At 40.3% G+C, this 20116-nt stretch overlaps 1 protein-coding gene and 1 long non-coding RNA gene across 4 annotated transcripts in view; both read left to right on the plus strand.

Moving 5' to 3' along the window:
• The first annotated feature begins 1576 nt into the window (after window positions 1-1576).
• Window positions 1577-6724, plus strand: LOC130181760 (uncharacterized). The gene is made up of 3 exons (XR_008829629.1): window positions 1577-2021; window positions 2498-2579; window positions 6488-6724. It is a non-coding gene; the product is annotated as an uncharacterized LOC130181760 (long non-coding RNA).
• Window positions 6725-7796: 1072 nt separating this feature from the next.
• Window positions 7797-20116, plus strand: part of hs3st1l1 (heparan sulfate (glucosamine) 3-O-sulfotransferase 1-like1) — a 29313-nt gene continuing 16993 nt past the window's right edge. The window contains exons 1-2 of one of the 3 annotated variants that reach the window (XM_056396398.1): window positions 7797-8424; window positions 9378-9421. The gene's annotated coding sequence lies outside the window, so the exon portion shown is untranslated. Of the gene's footprint in view, window positions 8440-9377; window positions 9422-20116 lie in introns of all 3 variants that reach the window. The other 2 variants (XM_056396397.1, XM_056396396.1) reach the window with 2 other exon arrangements.

Raw genomic sequence — 20116 nt, forward strand, 5'->3', positions numbered from 1 at the left:
TTGAAAGTGGAGATGATATAGAGCTCGTGAGCAATGATTAGTTATTTAAAGATGGCCCTAAAATGCCCCTACAACTTGTTTTTGTTTCAAATTGTTATACTTATACACTTCACATTAGGCCTTTCTACATGTTTTATTCATATATATATATATATATATATATATATAAATATATATCATATTAAAATCAGTTTAATGGTGAGCAAAGTCCTATGCATTTTTTAACTCCAGTATTATTTCAGCTGTACTATTCCCAACACAAAAATATGTTTTTTTTTAAACATGCCTCTCCTCCCTTGATTGACCTACTTTTCAGGATGCTAATAAGTCAGCAAGGAGACGTTTGGTGTAGCCCTGTCAGATTTGCTCACCATGGGTTTGTATCACACTCCTGTCAGCCCCTTTATTGTTGATGAAGTCTCTTTTTGTCCCAGGGTGGTGAGGGCGTATGGGGGAGTTGAAGCTGTGTCAAACAGAAATAGCCTGCAGGATGTATGTTTTAAAGAAGGGAAACAAAATGCTCTTCGACAACATCGCTTTTGTCGAACAACTACACAGGTGGTGAGTTCAGGAACTTGTGCAGCAGTGTTTCATTCGAGTGGAGGGCCTGATCAGTTTCAATCAAAGTAGGCATTTCATGGTTAAAAGGAAAGTTTCAGAGATTTGACAGGGAAGCCATGCACCTCAGTCACTTCCAAATAGCATGTCTAAAAATACCGCTGCCTGTCACACATAGCAGCTCATGTGGAGAGGCTTCATAGGCGAGTGGGAATAAGCTAGTTAAACTAAGTTAACTAAAAACCATCTGAGTGGGGTCTGAAGCCTGCTCTGAGGTTTGCTCTCTAACCGTCATCAGGCCAAGAGCAGGATAATGAACTCGAGCAGTCAGGCCACATTTTAGGTTTACAATGAAACGCTACATTCAGGGGCCGGTTTCACAGAGACAGGCTTTGACTGTGGCTAACACATGACAAACAGTCAGACTTCAAACAGACGTCAAAATTCATCCATTGAACAAAGCTGTTTAGTTCTTGACAATCTTAAGACTGACTGTGGTATGAGAATTCTGGGTAAATTAAGACATTTTTCAAAGTGAAAAAAAAAAAAGAAAAATGGCTGACCGAGGTACCGCATACAACCACTGAGCTCCATTTACCCAAGCAGATAATGTTTGTCTGTTTGAAGTTCAACAGTTATAAGGACTCTTGGGAAAAAGAGTGGAACAATAAAAAGAAAAATCTGATTTGGAAATAAACGGCTGCTTTCTCTAAAAACTCTTTCCCCTTCTTGTTGTTCTCTCCATAACAATGTTCGCAAAATTATGAAGCACGTTTTCCTGTTTTTTGTTGTTGGGTGCTACTGGTCATAGCAGGTGTAGGCTGGGGGTAAGGTGCTTAAAATTAGTCAGTCTTTATTTTCCTGAAACTAATTTGCTTTAGACTAATCTATGAGCAAAATTAAGACTAGTCCGACTCTGCAGACCAGCCTAATATATCTCTGTGAAGCTGGCCCCAGGAGTCAAATGATACTTTCAGTTTGGACGAGAAGCAGTCACAGGACTCAGAGAGGGGTTTTGTAAACGATTTAATACGATAAAGTTGCAGATGATGGTTGAAAGGTTAGCTAGGCTGTCTGGTGAATGGAGTAATGGCGATCGGCTGAAGGCTTAGGACCTGTGGTGTGGTCTGGCAGATGAGTTGACAGTGGTGGTGTGAAAGGTTAATTTGGTGCTGGAGTCCTGAGGCACAGGAGAGGTTTGGTTAGTTTAGAAGCATGAGGAGCAGAACAAGAAATAACTCAGAATACTAGAGTGGCAGAGCGGCAGAGAGAGAGAGAGAGAGAGACAGAGAGAGACAGAGAGAGAGAGAGAGAGAGAGAGAGAGAGAGAGAGAGAGAGAGAGAGTCTCCCACTTGACAGGCTGAACAAACTGGCGGTGAATGAAGGGAGAACTGGAGTACTTGAACTGAAGGTGATGAGTTGATTGTAGACAGGTGTGGAGAGAAGCCAGGAGCTGGGGGAGGTAAGCCACGCCCACTGAACACACACACAAACACACACACACACACACACACGCGTGCAACACACACGCACACAGACAAACAGAGAACATAGAGAAACATAAGGGAAAGGGAAAAAAACGAAAAACAAACTCAGCCAGAGCCGTCACAACCTTGCTTGAATTGACAGTATGGTAATGTATTAATGTATTAAAATATGAAATAATGCATAAATGTGCTGATTCTCTGGACTTTAAATATGTTACTACTAAAGAAGATTATGTTCTGAACGTCTAATGAGCTTATTTGCAAAGCTTGTCTGAATTTAAGTAGCCTGGATGTAATGTGTAACACAAATTCTGGGTGAAAACCACATGGCAAACGCAGGCAGCATATTATCGGAGTGCGATTCACACTGTGGCAGGTGGTGCATTGTCAGCTGTGAATGTGTGAACAAAAGCACAATTATAACTTTCCCTCATCACCTGCTCCAAATTAGCACGGCAGATCCTCGGATTCAGCCTCCGCGCTGGACGGAGAGAGGAAATGACAGCTTGGAAACACTTCCTGTCACACACAAAGTGAGTCATTTAAAACCAGACATGCCTTCTTTCTTTTTCCATTGTTCAGCTGGTGATAAAATGATGATGAATGATGATAAACCACCAAACTGAACAAGAAAGTCCTTGTTACATGAATATTTAGACATTTTAGGAAATATGCCTATATTCTTTCTTGTCAAGAGCCAGATAAAAAAAAGATTGACACCACTCTCACTCATGTATACATTAAAAAAAAAGCTACAGCCGGACGGTCTTGAGACTAGCTTAGCATAAAAGCTGTGTCCCAATGCGGGGGTTGCATTAGGGGTTGAGAACTACAGTTTTTAAACTGCAAAGGCTGAACAGAAACAAGATATTCTGGCATATGGAGCATTTTCGCTTTGCATCACCAGCTGTGCCCACCCTTACCGCTGTGTCACAAAACGCAGCTGCTGTCACCTAGCAACCTTGAAAACACGTAACTTTTTTTTTTTTTCCCAAAAACTTGAGGCTTTAAGGCCCTTGGTTTTTGTTAACAGTTACAGTCGTTGTACAGTTAGTTGTTGAACTGAGTGGAACCCAGTACTTACATTTAAAAGTGTCTCTGTTTGCGTTATCTGCTGCCATATTATTTTCATTACCAGTGTGCAATGAATCTTGGGATAGATTTGGCCATGAAGGAACCACTCATTGGAGCTTTTGTTGCCAGGGAAAAGAAGGACACATTTGAAGGAACTGTCAAAATGGGACAGCCAAGCCGCGCCACTGCGACACAATTGGAAGACTGGAAACAGGGTGAAACAGCTTGCCTGGCTAGGGAAAAAAAAAAAATTGCCTAGCAGCACCTCTAAAGCTCACTGCTAAACTCAAATTTTTTCAAGGTTAAACCTGGACAAAAAAACAAAATTGAGATGGGGTGGGGGTTGGGGTAAAGGAGATACTGTTTCCAGTCTTTATGCCAGGCTAAGCTAACCATCTCTTTCATATTTAGCTCAAATAAGTCAAATGTCAAACTTCTTATCTGCCTTTCAGCAAGAAAAATGTGTATTTCCTGAAATGTCAAATTATTCTTCTAAGATGTATCTAATATTACATTTCTTTGAAGTCAGATTCACATTCAGCACTCGTCTGTTTTGATGCTTCTTCAGCTCCACAGTGAGACAATGCAGCACGTGCCTCAAACATACCTCACAGGTCAACACTTGACACTCCTCCGTGATTTGGCTTAGTTCACGGGATAATCAGAGCGCTCTGGGGTTTGACTCATCAGTAGTCATAGGTCAATGAGCAGAAGAAGAGGGACGTCACAGCTCCGGGTGCAATCTTCCAGGAAAGTAAAGTGTTTCATCGCCATACGAGAAATTTATGGGGTGGCCTCTTCTGTGACCATGGTGACTGAGTCACGTCGATGTCTGTGGTGGTTCCTACTTAACAGAGTTGTTCTCTGCATATTCAGCAAGTAGCAGCTGAGCAGTCACAATAAATCACCTGGAGAGTTTCTCATAGAGTCACAATGGAGCTTTGAGTCTTTTGAATTGAATCTTTTTGAATTTTTTAGACTGTAAAACATTGTAAAGATTCAGACTGAACCTGTTCATTTCACAGGTGGTGTCCTTACATCAAAAGGCATTGGGCGATAAATTCCCTCTAGCTACCATGGATTTTAGCTGCACTAACCAATGTTGTTTTTGTTTTTTATAACTATGAATTAAGTGTATTAGTAATGTAGGAGAGGTTGCTCGTAGTGACAAACTCACACCCATGATTTACATCCAGATGAGTGTTATAGCTTCAGAAACAAATTGTGTCCAGACTGTCACACCTGTAAACGCATATCACATGACCATGCACGCAGGTTCTGTGTGTACATCGTTAGCCATGGACAGCTAACCTCTGTACAGCTGGTACACTGGGCTGTTTGGACTGAATAAACATGAACTGGAAAGACACAAGTGCAAATTTTGCTTTGCATTATTGGCACAAATCTGACCACTCCAACAGAACTTTAAATTGGCATACATCAGTTTAAGCGCTCATGCACTTCACGCATCAAGCAAGAAATAGCGAGATGAACGCAGGTAAAATCCTTGGCCATGAGGTGAAAGGAATTGCAGAGGAGAATTCTTTTTTTTTTTCAGTTTTGAAATATTTTTGAAAGAAAATCAGTTTTAAGGACATGAAATGTAATGGAAACTGTCAGATGGGCCCAGTGTTAACCAAGCGCCTCCTCTGATTTCCCGATGTTTAAATAAACATGAAGCATATGCCACGGTTGCAACAGTTTGGCAAGACACACTGTCCCAAGAGCAAAAGAAACATTTCATTGTTTTCACTCCAACATTAAAGTATCTGAACATGTTTGAAATGATGCAAGATGTTCTAACTTTTCAGAAGTACTGAAAAGGAAATATGGAAACCAGCTCCATTGGCAAGTGATGATGTATTACTGAACAAATCATCATCTCTGTCCCCGCTTGAGCCAAACAGGAAGCTCAAGCATCTCTACATAGTTGAATCAGCGTTAAATTTCAACCACACACTTCTGCAGGGATTCAATTCTGTACATCAAGAAGCAATGGGAACGTTTGAATCCCTGCAGTAACAGTTATTGATGGATCCCTCTAATACACGCTTTCAAAGAAATCATTATTGTTATATCTGCTTTCTCTTGTTCACATAAGATATCCCAGCAGCCGAATCCCTGTCGGGCATTCCTTTAAAGTTGGTCATCCTCCTTTCACTTCAACTGGAGAGCATCATTCTATTGACAGCTGAGACGCTGAAAAGTCCCACGTCTACTCAAAACAACATGGTGCAATATAGTACACGCACCGTGAAGTGAGAAGGGGAGGATCACCGTCAAACTGAATAGGTTCTCTGAGCTATCAAGACATCAAATACGCTCTTAGTGGGGCCTGATAGAACGATATCAGTACAAGCTGATGCAACACGCTGGGGAATTATGAAACTATGCTCAGCTTCCTCTGCTCAATGAAAATTTCATCAGAATGGGACGAGTCTGAACAGCTCTGGTGCGGCTCTCTGGTTGTGTCGTGGAGGCAGATTACACAACACAGCCACGGTGAACACAGCTCACTCAAATTACATGAAAGGGCAATTGTAGAGGAGATACTGGTGTGTGATTTTATGCATGTAGGGGTCAGTTCACATATAGTCCATCCTGCAATGATCCAGAGTGGAGAAAGAGAACAAGTGGGGTAAAATAGAAGTGAAACGAATAAGAAAGTTATAAAATCCCGAGCTTGCACTGTAGATTTAATCTTAGAGTCTCCCTTGAAAGTTAACAATATTAAGGATATGCTTTTCAAATATCTATCAAAAATATCACTGAGTCAGCATGAAAAGTTCATTTTGAGCATGAGACGCCATGACTCAAGGTATGCTGAAAGCTGTGGGCTGTACGTTAACGCTGCCTCTCGGAGAACGGGCGCCTGATAAATTATCAAACACATCTGCACGCTGCAAAAGTACAGCCTGCAAGTATTCCCAGCTCTTATACCCCACTACTGCTCAAAGTCGGGTCAGAAACCCTTGGGGTCCTAGATTTCCCATATCCCAACATTTTCATCTGGCACAGCACCATATTTTATTAAGAAAGACAGAATTTTAGTCCTCAAACTGTTACCCCATCACTTGAGAGTGCTCTTTTGTGCTCAATTAAAGCTAAAACTGACTTTCTTTTCAGATGTGGATTCCCATGCCAGACCTGCTGGTGCTGACGAGGCTGTGGCTTGCTCAGTGTCCCCGTTTCTCAGCGTTAAGATGTGCATACAGCTGCCATCTTTTGCCCTACAAAAATACCATACATTTTTAAGCAATCAAGCATGATCTCTGTCTTTCTCCCTCCCTCTCTCTCTAAAGGTGGACTGAGCTGCCGAAAATATAAATGTTTCATTTGCTTGCCCTCTCTTTGTCTCTCCTTTTAGGCATCCGGCTACAGCAGCCAGGTTTCTCAGACGGACTCCTGCAGGAAGTAGTCGGTGTAGTCAATGGGGATGTCAGACACACACATACACTTCCATTATGAATGGGGAATTTGGATTTGCATGTCGCTCCCAGGCATATCTGACCGTTTCTTTGTAAAAGAGCTTTGTCTTTTTCAGACGTTCTGTCCCACCTGCGAGGTGATGAGTCTGTTTTTAGACCTACAGACTCCAGCAGACGTTGACAGAGGGTAAGAGAATGACTACAGTGTGATAATGTGCCTATGATAATGTGTGTGGGGTAAACAAGCGATTTGGTTGGAGTATACTGACACATGTAAGAGGCCAGAATATTGTTTCAGAGCTGCTTGTTGCATGGTTGAGCATGGGAACTATTAACATGAAAACCAGGTAGCATGGTAGGCGACTTGCTCGCAGTGAATTGCGAGTGAGGAGCCAGTGATGCATCATGATCAAGCGGGACCCTCCGTAACTGAAAAATTAAGCCACCACGGAAGTGCCAAAACTGTAGTTCTTTGAATAACCACTTGAGGCTGGCTCCAAAAGCGAGTCAGACTTCATTGACTCTCATGCTAATATGCCCAACTTTTACAGGCAGGTGGGTTAGCTTAGTCCAAAGTGAAAGAGGCTACTTTACCCTCACTAACATCAGTTACTTAATATCTTGGCAGAAAATTCAATGTTTAAAAAACTATTCATACTAAATCAGCCTGGTGCCAGGTCCAACAGAGGCAGCTTCAGACTCAGCAGCCCCTGAATCCCCATCCCCAAATCCCTACCAATGAAGCAGCACTACTTCCAAATGAAGAAGGTGAGCAGCACTAAAGGAAGAAAAATGATTAAATCCTTTTCAATGATAAAGAGATCTCAATTATATAAGATAGCCCTTAGAACATTATTCATAGAGGTAATTGCATCTTGCATCAAATAGTGAATTCCACTGTATTCAACATGTCTGCACAGTGTTATATTCTCAGGGTTGGAGGGGGCGGTGGTGGTGGGGCCCGATGTGATTTCTTTTCATGGTGCCCAAAATCCCTGGCAGTGCCCCTGTTCCTGCATGACTATTTGTGGCACTTTTTGTGCCAACAAATGAATGCAGCACTATACATGTCTTCCTGGAAAGACCTCCCACCCCATTTTTAAAAGATATTCCATCGCCCCCTTGTTAAAAAGTGAAGTTGAAGCCCAAACTGAGGCAGGTCTGATGAGGAGTAAACTCAACTTCATGAGTAAAATCTGTACCTTTAATAAAATCTATGCAGTTCTGTGCGTCAGACTTTCTCCAAGGTTTTCATATAAACATTTTTAGTCGTTGGGCATATTAATACAATAGCATAGGCCTCCCATTAGATATTGCATTAAGCTAAAATAATTCATTATGTCACTTTGCCACAGATGTGCACTAACACAATATATCCATAGACGTATGAGTGGCAGTGTAAGTAGCATTTCCCGCGGAAAGTCGATGATTAGATAGGATTAGTGTTAAAGTCTGAACTGCAGCTCTGCTAAGGCTGCGGATTGCAGAGTATCAGAGAGGAGAACACCTTGCCCTGATCATCTGACGGCAGACGGCTCCTCCCCGCTCCCTCCAGTCTGCTATGCAAGGCAACGGCTAGGGCACAACTCTATCCGCGTTTCAATAGCCTACACCGGCTCGCCTGTGTGAGCCAGAGACGGAGTCGAGTTATCCACTTTGAATAATCAAGGACTCCGTTCCCCCATCTGGTGTCTGCTTTCAGATGAATCAGTGATGAGAGTGGCCAAGAGGAGAGACCGAAGCTTTTCTTCTATGTGGACCGGCGGTGCGCAGAAGTGCGCTCCATGCTTCAGCATCACCATCATCATCCTCCGCTCCTGAGATCAAATCAAACCCAAGAGGCGCGCTGAGATCCTCACCGAACCCCCCGCGCGAGGTAACCAGATTTTCCGTAAGGATTTCCTCTACTTTGTCTGTGTGAAATACACCGCTCCGGAACAACGCGGCGGCGGCTCTCTCTCTCTCTTTCTCTCTCTCTAACACACACGCACATACACATACACATGTTTTTATGCAACACTTGAATCTCCAGCGTCTGACAAAAGGATATTTTATGCGTTTGAGTTCATGGGCGTTTAATTTATCAATTATTAAGCAACCGAGTAAATCCAGTATCGCCTTGCTGCAAGCTGAATCTCTGGCATTTTGAAACATGATCATTCATTCATGTGAAATGAGTGCCTTGCCTTTTCCCTGCAGTTCACATTTAAATCCTCTGTAATAGAGTATTGATCAAACTAATTAAAATACTACATCCAATAAATTAGCTTTATAAGCTCCCTGGAGAAAAATCATTTGCAGATCCCATGGGCTGTGGCGTTTAAATTCAACTTCACATTAACATGTTAAGGCAATAAAAGTTTTGACTGAAATGCTCAAAGTTGAAAATAGATTCAAAGCGGAAACAGACATTCATAGAAGTTGTGCTCTCGGTGCTGAAGGCTGGTGGATGTGAACTGAAAGATGTCATAGTTTATCTTGATGTTAGCCTACAGTACGTGCTCAAGTCACAGGGCAGACTTAATCAGGCATGTGCAACTACAACTGCCACTGTCTTGGTTAAATGCAGCTTTGATGTAAGCCTTGTATTGTGTTTCCCTCTGCACCACGTCGTCTATATCTGGCATCAGACCTACCTAGTGAAACTCCAGTAGGATGCAAATTGCCACAGGCTGTGCAATTCACCTTTAATTATGAGCATGTGGGTGTTGGCCTATGTGAGCTGGTGCTTGAAGCTGCAGGATTTCTCAAAGGCATAAGCCGGTGTTTGACTGGAATAAGTTCTCTGATGAAATTCAAATGAAACATACTGTTTGTTTTTTTTTCCAGCAGCAGCCCCATCCTGTCCCATGGCTAAAAGTGGGCTTTAATTGGTGAGTGTTTTAAAAAGGTTCATGCTTTTGCTGTCTTTAGTCATAGGCAGCGCTTAGCAACCATGTTCCTGAATGCGGGGTGGGGGTGTTAATGTTCTCTCAGTTTCATTGTGTAAGTCGACTGCTCATTACTTTGAGGGATGCTGTGTAGTTACTCTAAAGGGTAACATGCACATGCACTCAGTGGCCTTTAGGATCGTACTGTAAATTTACCTGAGAAAATGTTCCTTCCTCCATTCACTTTGAATGCACAAGATATTAAAAATCTTAAAAATGAAAGATCTGCGCTGAATTAATTATAAGCAAAAAATCTGAGTACACTTTTAATCAAAGGGCGGATGTGTTAAAATCAGTAGAAATATAACACGTAATACAATTAATGCAAAAAAAATAATAATAAATTGAAAGGCCGTTCTTGTAGTGAGAAATTAAATTGGTCAAAAGGTCAATATGAAAGAGGGGTCGCCCTCGTTATTTTCATACCCGACTAATCAACATGAATGGGGCCACTGTTCATCTGCAGCTGAACTGGGACAGATTTTTTTTTTTTTTCTTTTCTTCCACTTGTGTTTGAACCAAACGCATAAGTAAAGGTGAGGTTAGAGACAATAAATGTTTCTGAGTGCGGCTGTAAAGACAATGGTGGTTTGGGGAGGCGTTATGATTTCTAAATCCCCAAAGAAAACTCAAGGTGTCTCGGTGATGTATGACTGGACAAATATACAGGGTCAGCGGATGATACACCATAATGCGTGGAGAGTTTCATGTGGGAAGGACAGAAAAGAGGAGGAGGGAGTTGTCTGGGAGAGAAACTGTTTCTTGAGTACAATTTCCTGTTATTATGTTTTGTTTGATGGAGTTTATCCAGTTGGCTCCACAAGAGCAAAGAGGGGGGAGGAAGAGAACGACGACAAAACAAAAGTGCATTTTCTTTTTCTCAACTTTTTTTTTTTTTTTTTTCCCATTCAGGAGCAATAGAAAATAACAAGAGAATGGAATTAATATTTGATGAACTTATGTTTGTTGAATTAGAGGATGAAAACTGTGGCATACGGGAATATTTGTTAAAAATGCAAATTAATTCCTGACTTTTTTTTCTCTTTTGTGATTGGGGGTTGTTGGTTGATTCTCTGCCTTATTAGGAGATAAAAGCGCTTTCATGAAAGAACTAGTGTTTTCTGCTGTACAATCTGCTCGATGCAATCTCAAGGGCTTAATTTCTGTATTAAAATCCAAGTAAAATTAAAATTCATGTTTGCTAAGAAATTAGATTATATATAGTTGGCACTTGTTTTTATTTGTGCATTTATTTGTTCAAAAAGAGGAAATGAAGAAAGGGTTTTTTTTTTTTTACACTTATTTTTACTCCAGTGATAGTAGCTACATTTTTGTTCCTCAAGTAGAGTCAATTTTTAGCTCCAACTCACACTGTCTGTGCTGTAGTGTGATTTGTGCAAAATCTGTGTGGGCACTCACTAAAAATAGTTTGTAATATAACTTTAATTCCAACAGCCACATAGGCAGGAAGCCAGCTGGCTTGTTGTTGTTGTTAGCTGTTGCGTAGTACCACCTGTGATTTGAGAGTGCTGTATGTTTCTCCATGATTCCACCTGTTGGCACTGAGGTCAGAGGACTCCTCATTGCTGGTAGTTCTGACACTATGTAGGCTTTTTGAAAAAGTGGGAAAAGCATCTCATATTAAGGATGAAGTAACAGTTTGTCAAATTCACTGAATATCTCCTCTCGGTCGTCTAGCTGTCCGTTCTGTGTGCTGGGGACAAAAAAAAAAAAAAAAAATGCTGTTCCCACACATCCCTGGGAGATGGAGGAAAGGGGGCAGTGGGAGTGAGAGAGGATAAATCTGGCATCTGCCAATTTAAGGATTACCAGAGGAAGGAGAAGGAGCAGTTTCCACTTCTGTTGCTGCCAATCTGTATGGAGTTTTACCAGTGGTGGTGTCACCGCGTTGTGTACGCCACAACATAATCGCAGTGTTAAGATGGACAGAAGGGTGAGGAACAGTGAGAGGAAAAGGTCAGAACAAAAACACAAATGGCAAAAAGTGCTTTGATTAGGTAAGAATGGAAAGTCACATTACCATCAGCGAGACTCTCCAACAGTGAAGACTGCACAGTCAGACTACGAAAGAAATCCCACCCTGGACGTACCCACTGGGACCAACCCAAACCCCAAATGACAGGTACATGGAGGGGCCTTTAAAGAAACTGATGGGGCTGGTAAAAGACTGCTGTGCTGGCTATGGCGACCTCATCCTTTCTGTATGTTAGCTTTGCAGCACCAACTGTAGCAACAGTTTGCTCTTTCGCTTGTTGCACATCCTGGTATTTGTCCTAACAAAGTGTGAAGGATTGTATAGCCAAACACAGGTTTGCTAGCACAGTAGATTTATTTGGTTGGATGCATAATTTTAAAGAGGTTACTCTGTCAGCTAATGTTACCTTCCTTGTTAGCTTAGCTACAAACCCTCTCTTCTGCCACTGTGGTTTCGTAAAAATGGTCTAAACAACTAACTCTCCATTGTGTTTTGGATGTTTGTGTACACGTCAGTTGTTTGATAAGGTTTTACATTATAAACTATGTTAAGTTTGTTGGATTCAGCTATTTTGTCGTTGCCTTGGCAGTGTGTGTCGAATTTGGAGGGCGGGGCTTCTGAGCGAGCATTGAAGGGAGGGGTGTGGCCTATTTGCTTTGTTGTTGAGTTCACGTATAAACAGTATTTCTCCAGCATCGCTTACTCCCCTTTAATGTTTGTAGGCTGTACAAGGCTATGAAGTGCTTCACTTGGTAGTGCACCACAGTGATGGTGCCTATCCTTGCAATGCTGGCTGCCAAATGTCAGTCAGACACTGCCATGGAAACACTCCCCCAGAGGCTTAGACACTGCTTCCACAAAAAATTTACAATTTCTTTAGATGGTAAATTAGGCACAAAAGCTGCAGTATCATTATAGTTTAAATTTTCTCAGATTTCAGTCTAACTAGTAGTAAATATTCTCCTATTAGAACTAAGCAGGACTGGTGACAATGGGACAGTGTGAAGGAGTGGCTTCCTTTTGTTTCTATGGTGACCAAGTTCACGAGGACCAGGTATCATTATTACCCCTACACTTAGTCAAATAGTAATTGTCAGCTGTCATGTGCCTGATGAGTGACTTTGATCCGAGCTAATGATGGTTCTGTTCATCTCAGCGCAGCAGGACTTATTCATCATGCTCTCGGCCTGAGAAGAATATGTGCATGATTCAAAATGGAGCCGTTTGACCTAGCGGATTCTCAGTCCTGCTGGCTTCTTGATTTTGGATATTTACATGGCTATGATTAGGTCAGCCGAGTACAATCACTCATCCTGCATTGTGATGGTAATGTCATACAGAGGCTGATTTTTTTGTGTGTGCCTGTAGAGTTGGCTAGATCCCCTGTCTGGCTCCCCCATGGACTGATTACTGATCAGACTAGCATTTCATATCAGCCTTGTGGGGGGAAATTAGAGGATTAGCAACAACTTCATGCTTATTCCCTACGTATCTCTCAGGCTCCCAAATCCTGTGGAAGCCATTGTTATTTTAAGTAGCTTGGCAATTGAGCGTGGAAGCAAACTCTAATTCTCCCAAGTCTATGGAGATGCGGAGCTGCAGAAAGGGAGTGTTTTGGATCTACCTCCCTTGCTATTCATACTCTTTCATGGTGTGAAAGTGAGCAACTGAGGGCCGTGAAGCCAGCTGCCAGGACCTCTTCACTCCAATCCTTGGTTCATACATAATAGATAAGTCACTGTAACTTACAGTACAGGGGCATAACTAGGCTAATGCCCAGATTTGCATATTTGTGCCGAATTCCATAATTCATGAGTGTGCAGCAGGCAGCGGTGCAAAGAGCCACCTTGGTCCATATGCTGTGCGCCATATCTCAAGAGGTTGCATCCTACCATGTGCATCAACAGCATAGTATTAAAGAGGCAGCGGAGAAAACTGTCACTGCCAGGGACTTGGGAGCTGCGTCTTCATCATCAAAAGCCTCAGAGCCTGAACTCAGCCTTTGGGAAAGCCTTATTAAAGGCATGTAGAATCTGATGACAGAATCAGACAACAGGCTTTTTCCTGCTTAATTTACTGCCATTCTGAAATAATAGGACAGGGTAGGAGTGTGTGAACGAGGAGTGAGTGGAGGGCAGTGACACCTTCTAGTGAGCACATTTCATGGGCCACTTTTTCATCAAGAGGTTCAAGAAAGCCTGACGCCGCCATCATCGCCAAGTGTTATGAAGTAGATTTATCATTCCACTTGATGACGGGATAAGTTATTTATTCATTACCTTTGTTCTCTGCCTGTCTCAGATGAGGCAGCCACATCCCTCATTATTGGTGACTGTGTGTCATACATCCTTTTTTATTTATTTATTTTCATTTCACACCCATGTCTTGTCGTATTTGTCAGATAAATAGTATCTGCTGCTTCGGAGAGATCACGACCCCGTCATGTGGAGTGAGGTTTGTTTTGATTCAGATGCCTCTGCGCCGCCATATGTATCAATTTATTTTGTGTGGGTGTGTGCGGTTTTGTGAGGCTGAGGAAAGGAAAGTAACAGATAGTGATATGAGATTTCTGTTTGTGAAATATGTTGCTCATCTGTCTTCTGGCCTGAATATTTAAGTATCATTTTAGTGAAATGAGGCCAGATCACTCGTTGTTTTAAAGGAGCAAATATTTGTCTGTTGTTTGGAGAAGAACCACAGGTTGTGTAATGTGGTAACTGAAGCCATTTTCCTCTCTTGCCTGCTTTTCCTCTCTAAACACCAGTGGTAGTAATTTTACAGGAACAGATGAATACTCATGAGAACAAAATGTCAAGCGTTGGTCGGTTCTCCTGGCTCGCGGCCTTGCCACCACCAGAAGCAACATTTGACATTTGTTCTAAAGGCGAAGATCTGGGTTTGTCTAAATATGAAATTTGATCTCTAGAGACATTGATTCGAGTTTATTGTGGGAAGGTCAGGCAGTTAACAAAGTCAGCACAGACAATCTGTGCTTTGATTTGAGTTAAGCGCACAGGAGATGAGAATAATGACCTCACAGTGTCCTTCAGTTCAAACCTTTTAGCCCTTGTTAAGCTTTCAACAGAGCTGAACTGGTGTTGAAGTAGAAAAACGATTATAAAAATGTCCAACAGGTATTTTACAAGCAGATATAGTGTTTACAGTAAATATTTAACAAAGACTTGTGTTATTCTCCAGAGAAAGCTTTCTGGTCAGATGTCTCATGCTGACTGACAAAGGGTTTAGCAGGCTGTGCAGGGCCAGGCTGGAGGTAGCTATGGGAAGGGATGGGCTCTTTTTTTTTTTTTTGTTCAGCTAATGGAAAAAGAGCACAGAAAATACCAATACTGTTTCAACTTCTGACTGGGTTACAGCCTGCACACTGCCTACCCCCTCGTCTTGTCGTGTTCAGGCACAAACACACAGAGACCTACAATAGACTGGTGCTGAGGGGGGAATGCAACGCCAGAATTAGCCTGGCTTTATCGTCGTAAGGCATTAAATAAACACTGTGAGGCAGTATATAAGCTCCATTTGGCATTGACTAAACGCAGTTGGGATTTCTATAAGCACATTCTTGTGTCAACATGTATTTGGCTCTGTTTTGTAATGGGTAAAGCCTCCACCCTTTGTGACGATGGTTACTGGTTTGATGTCCACAATGTGACAGGAAGATGAGCAGCACATTTTCTTTCAACCCTTTTCAGGAGTTGAAACTGAACTCTTGACAGTGGGAGTTAAACACTAATCCCATGTAGAGTAAAATACAACTCACACCTTGATAGTGTTAACAGACAAAACAACAAAAAAATTACTGTATGTTTCATTTAACAATTATGGAGTTAATATTTCAAAACAGTTAAAAGGTTTTGGGTGAAAACGACTACAAAAACACCATGTTCATTACCACAAATATTCTACTTTCATCTAACTAATTTATAGTCCAAAACTCTTTGTATTTATATTTAAAAAGCTTAACAGCTGGGAAATTGTGTGGTCAAATGAAAAGAGAAATAAATAATGAAGAAGTTAATTAAAAAGATTAAATAAAAAAAAGAAGTAATTTAGATATTTCAACAAAGAGGAATTTTGTGATGTTGGCTCATGGGAAATCAATAATAAATACTGTACTTTAGACATGGATGACATTTGTTTGAATGGGAAGGGAAATAGGAGAAGTATGTTGTGAATGGATGGATGTATGGATAGATACCTATCTACCTATCTACCAAGGGGCTACCATTCTACTCTGTCTCTTGGCTACCTACGGCTAAAGTTTCCCATCTATTGTTTCCACCAGCCCACCCTGACATAGCAGCTAACACCTGCCCTGGTGCAGGGAGCTGTCCATGGTGCTGAAGTAGACAATTTGTCTTTTTGGAGGGAGAATGCCCAGATGAGCACCTTTCTTTTTCCCACCTCAAAGGGGAATACCTCTCATCTGAAACTTGAAATTGAACTTTGAAATATGATATTCCTCAGGCTTATATATATATATATATATATATATATATATATACGTCATTATTAGTGTCAACATTTCACATACTAAACACAGTTGTTTCCTGGTACAAAGAGGATATTGCTGCTTCTCACTAATTTCCTGCAGTCTGGTGTCACCTTACTGCAAGAGAATAAAGGTGGTGAATCTTTCCACCCTCTGCCATTTCCTGAAACTCTGAACTTGAAGGAACAGTGGCCCCTCTAGATTTCAGCAAAGTTAGACAAAGGTTGAACAGAAACACAGCAGAATGTAACGCAATTTCAACTAAAATCCTGTCATAAGCACCATCCTCCATTCGTAGAAACTGAGTCCATGTCAAAGAGGTTTTAACTGAAGTTAAAACTTGGCTGAATTGACAGATCAATCAACAATGAAGGTCTTTGATAGTATGCAATGCAAAACTAAAATCTAGATATTGAAAGGTGTGTTGTGTATAAATGTTATGTACTCTGATAATCGACTTAAGAGAATATGATTGACACAACATTCTCTGCTTCCAGCGTCTCAAATCTTATAATTTACTACTTTTCATTGTCATCAGAATCAGAATACTTTATTGATCCCCAAATAATAATGTTAGAATGATAATCTGAAATTAGGTTAGGTTGCAGTTACTCCCTAAAGAATGGAAATCTAACAGCGAATAGTAGAGAATAATAGGTAAGATTATAAAGATAAAGATGAAATATAATATACGATGATATATACATAAAAAATAGAAATATGTTTTTTTTTTTTTTTAAAAAGCAATTTGGGGTCTGGAAAATTGTGACAGGAACTGACATTTAAAGACTTAATGAATAAATGATTATTTGATAAAATAACCAGTAGATTAATTAACCGTAGCCTTAATATATTGCAGTGCTACTAAATAGCAAGAGCATCATCTCCACTGGGGGTGGGTGGGACTTCTCCCTCAATTCTGTTGTTTCAGTTTTTTTTTTTTTTTACTAAAGTCTCTCTAAACATTGTCCTCTCTCTGTTCAGCCACCACAGTGTGGACGATGTCGATCAATTCAATTATTACCATATGCTGCAATGAGCTTAACAAGCAGGAGAGAGTGGAGCTGTCAGTGCTTCCCTGGGTTTTGGCTCCCAGGCTGAGCACAGGCTGCCCTAACTTGTTGGTGGAGGTTGTTAGGGGCTGTATGTGTTACTGACACCAGACCTGGGGGAAATCTGGACTGGCAGCAGGCGGCACACCGGCTGGGGAGTACTGGGTAGCCAATATACAATGTGGATTGACAAAGAGAGAGGGCCAAAGTTATCATCTTACCCAGGCCAGACCTCGTTTATTTCTGAATGATATTTAGAGTTACACTATTTCAAAGTTCAGAGTGAGTGCAAATGATATTAAAACTGAAATATTACACAAATTAAATAAATGATTGTGTAACCAGATCTACAATGAGCTACATAAAACATTCTCCCCAAAGTAAAATAAGTGCACATGAATTCAAAATAATTTAACAAATGTTGATACTTTTTCAAAACAGGTACAAAAAAAAAAACGATAACAATCCAGAGTAACAAAGCCAGGTGTGCTAATGTGCTAATTCTTACTGTCATTGATATATTAGCACCTACAATCAGACTTACACTCATCCAACACCAGCAGAACATAATGTTTAATAATAATAATGATAATAATAATGATAACAATAAGAAATTTGCCTTTGGCTTCACAGGCTGGTTAAAAACACAGCATTGTATCTCACAAATAATAAATACAGCAATAAATCAGCCCAACATGCACAGTGCAGATGACAGTAACAGACATGATTCCAGTGTGTGAGTTCAACTAAGTTATTTCATTTGGTATAAAGGACTTTCTGGAAATGTTCTTGGTTGCGTCTTCCCGAGGGCAGTTTTGTGAATTCTTTAAAAAGGGGATGAAAAAGATCAGACACAATTTGTAAGACACAATTTGTCGACCTTTCTTTTACACTTGCCCTCTATGGTGGCCGTCAACATGGCAGTGAGCAACTGGAAACCAGCTTCAATATGGGATTTCTCTTCACCAGTTACTTGCTACTGTCTGGCTAACACACTAACAATATTAACAAAACCTTAAACCGTGCTACTGACTTTCCTGTAAACAACTACCGTTGGCATGACGACGCTTGCTCGCTTTTTTGGTATGCTATTTGTTCTGAGCTTGTAGTCTGTTCTGCGTTGATGCCTGTAGCCAGAGCTTGTCCCAGCCCTCATCTATGACATCACACCAAAATACAACTACACAAAGATTAAAGAGAGAGAAATAGAAAAGTGTTTGTGACAGTGTCTTTGTATCATTTCTGGGGATTTAAAGATATAATCAGCATGGATCTACCATCTCACTAAATAGCTGAATAGTTTTAAAGCTTATTTAGATACTGGAAATATTGAGATGAACTTTTTAATTTAGCTATGTCCTTTTCCAGATTTGTTTATTTTTCCATTTCAGTTGATAGCATGTTTGTGTACTGATGCTAATCTTGTAATTACATCATTTGTTGTTTCCACAAATCTGCTATGTATGTGTGCAGCAGATGTTCAACATGTTTTTCGTTTATCAAGTTTATTGTTTGATCATTTAATAAGTATAAGCAGTGATAATTTGGGCATAAGAGGATAATGATGATTATTTGTTTTTTTTGCTGATAGTTTTTTATCATTTAGGCAAAAAAAAAAACCCAAGAGTGTCATTATATTATAAATGGGATTCAAGCAAATGACAGTAAATAATACAGAGACTGAAATGATTTGGAAATAATTTGTGTTCAAAAAGCTTGATTTTTCTCTTTGTTATTCAGTACGTTAAAGTGAGAGGAGATGATTCATTTCAAATGCATCTTGTCCAAATCTGTATTTTTCCATATTGATGTATTATTATAAATTAACCCACTTACTAGTCTGCATTTTACTTTCAGGTGAATATTTCATGACATGCATGCAAAATATATGCTCAATTAACTGTATGGGTATGAATATTCCATCATTGGGGTGTGGAGCTTTGTGGCACATTTATACATATTAAAGTGTCACTCTGGGAGCAGACAAATACAGCATTTATCATACACATCCATACCAAGTTCTTACACGGGTTTGAGTTGTGTTAACACAGATTTTCCAGTGAATTTTTCACAAATTTTCTTCATGTGTTGATCAGATCTTTTAGTTGGTTTGAAGCGTGAACGTGTGATTTAAAAAAAAAAAAAAAACTGTCCCAGTTGTAACAGGATAACTCGGGGCTAGCTCAGCCCCAATAAAAAATCGGAACAGAAATTGACTGTCACCTTTACAATGAGTTTTCATCACACCGCTTCCTTTTTACATCACACCCCCTTAATAAACTGCAATAGGATTTCAAGTTGTGGGCCATGATCTGCTCCAGATGTCTGGGACACAGTAGGTATTAGGTATGGCATTTGATGTCAGCTTCCAAGGTTTCAAAGAATAATATACCATCCTCATTTCATCACTGCATGCGAAAGTACAAAGGCGGTGATTTTGGCTATTGTTCGCGATAGCACTGGAGGTGAGCTCAGGTTTTCTGGTTTATAGCCTTGAAAGGAATTTGATGAGTGAGAGTAAAAGGTTGAATATTCTCATATGAAATACACTCAGAGCAGAAAAACATGTAAATTAATGATTTAGTTGATTGACAAAAAATTAATTAGCAGCAAATTTAATTAGCTGATTAATCATTGAAGTGGTTTTAAGCAAAAATACCAAAAGTTCCCGGGTTCCTGCTGATTGGACAAAACAAGGACATTTAATTCAATCATTATATTATATTATATTATATTATATTATATTATATCCAGGTAAATTGTAGTAAAACTGCTGCTCCACCAGTTGCTGTTCCTGATTGATAATATTGCTTTTTTGTTTTTGTGTCAAATGCAAGAAATCTGTTGTTATTCCCACTGTGCTCTCTGAACCACTGGTGAGGGCTGAACAATTAATCCTAATATTTTTGTAATTAGGGCAATATCCAAATCGTAGGAGCTACAATTTGTTTTTGATACAGGTAAAATGTGTCACAACAGACCATAAATAAAGGATTGTGGTGCTACAGAGATGCCATATAATATTCTCCAGATGTAAGGGAACATGCTTATTTGGTACCAGCCTGAGCAAAAATCACATCATC

This window comes from Seriola aureovittata, chromosome 14 (genome assembly GCF_021018895.1).
Source record: "Seriola aureovittata isolate HTS-2021-v1 ecotype China chromosome 14, ASM2101889v1, whole genome shotgun sequence".
Lineage (NCBI taxonomy): Eukaryota > Metazoa > Chordata > Actinopteri > Carangiformes > Carangidae > Seriola > Seriola aureovittata.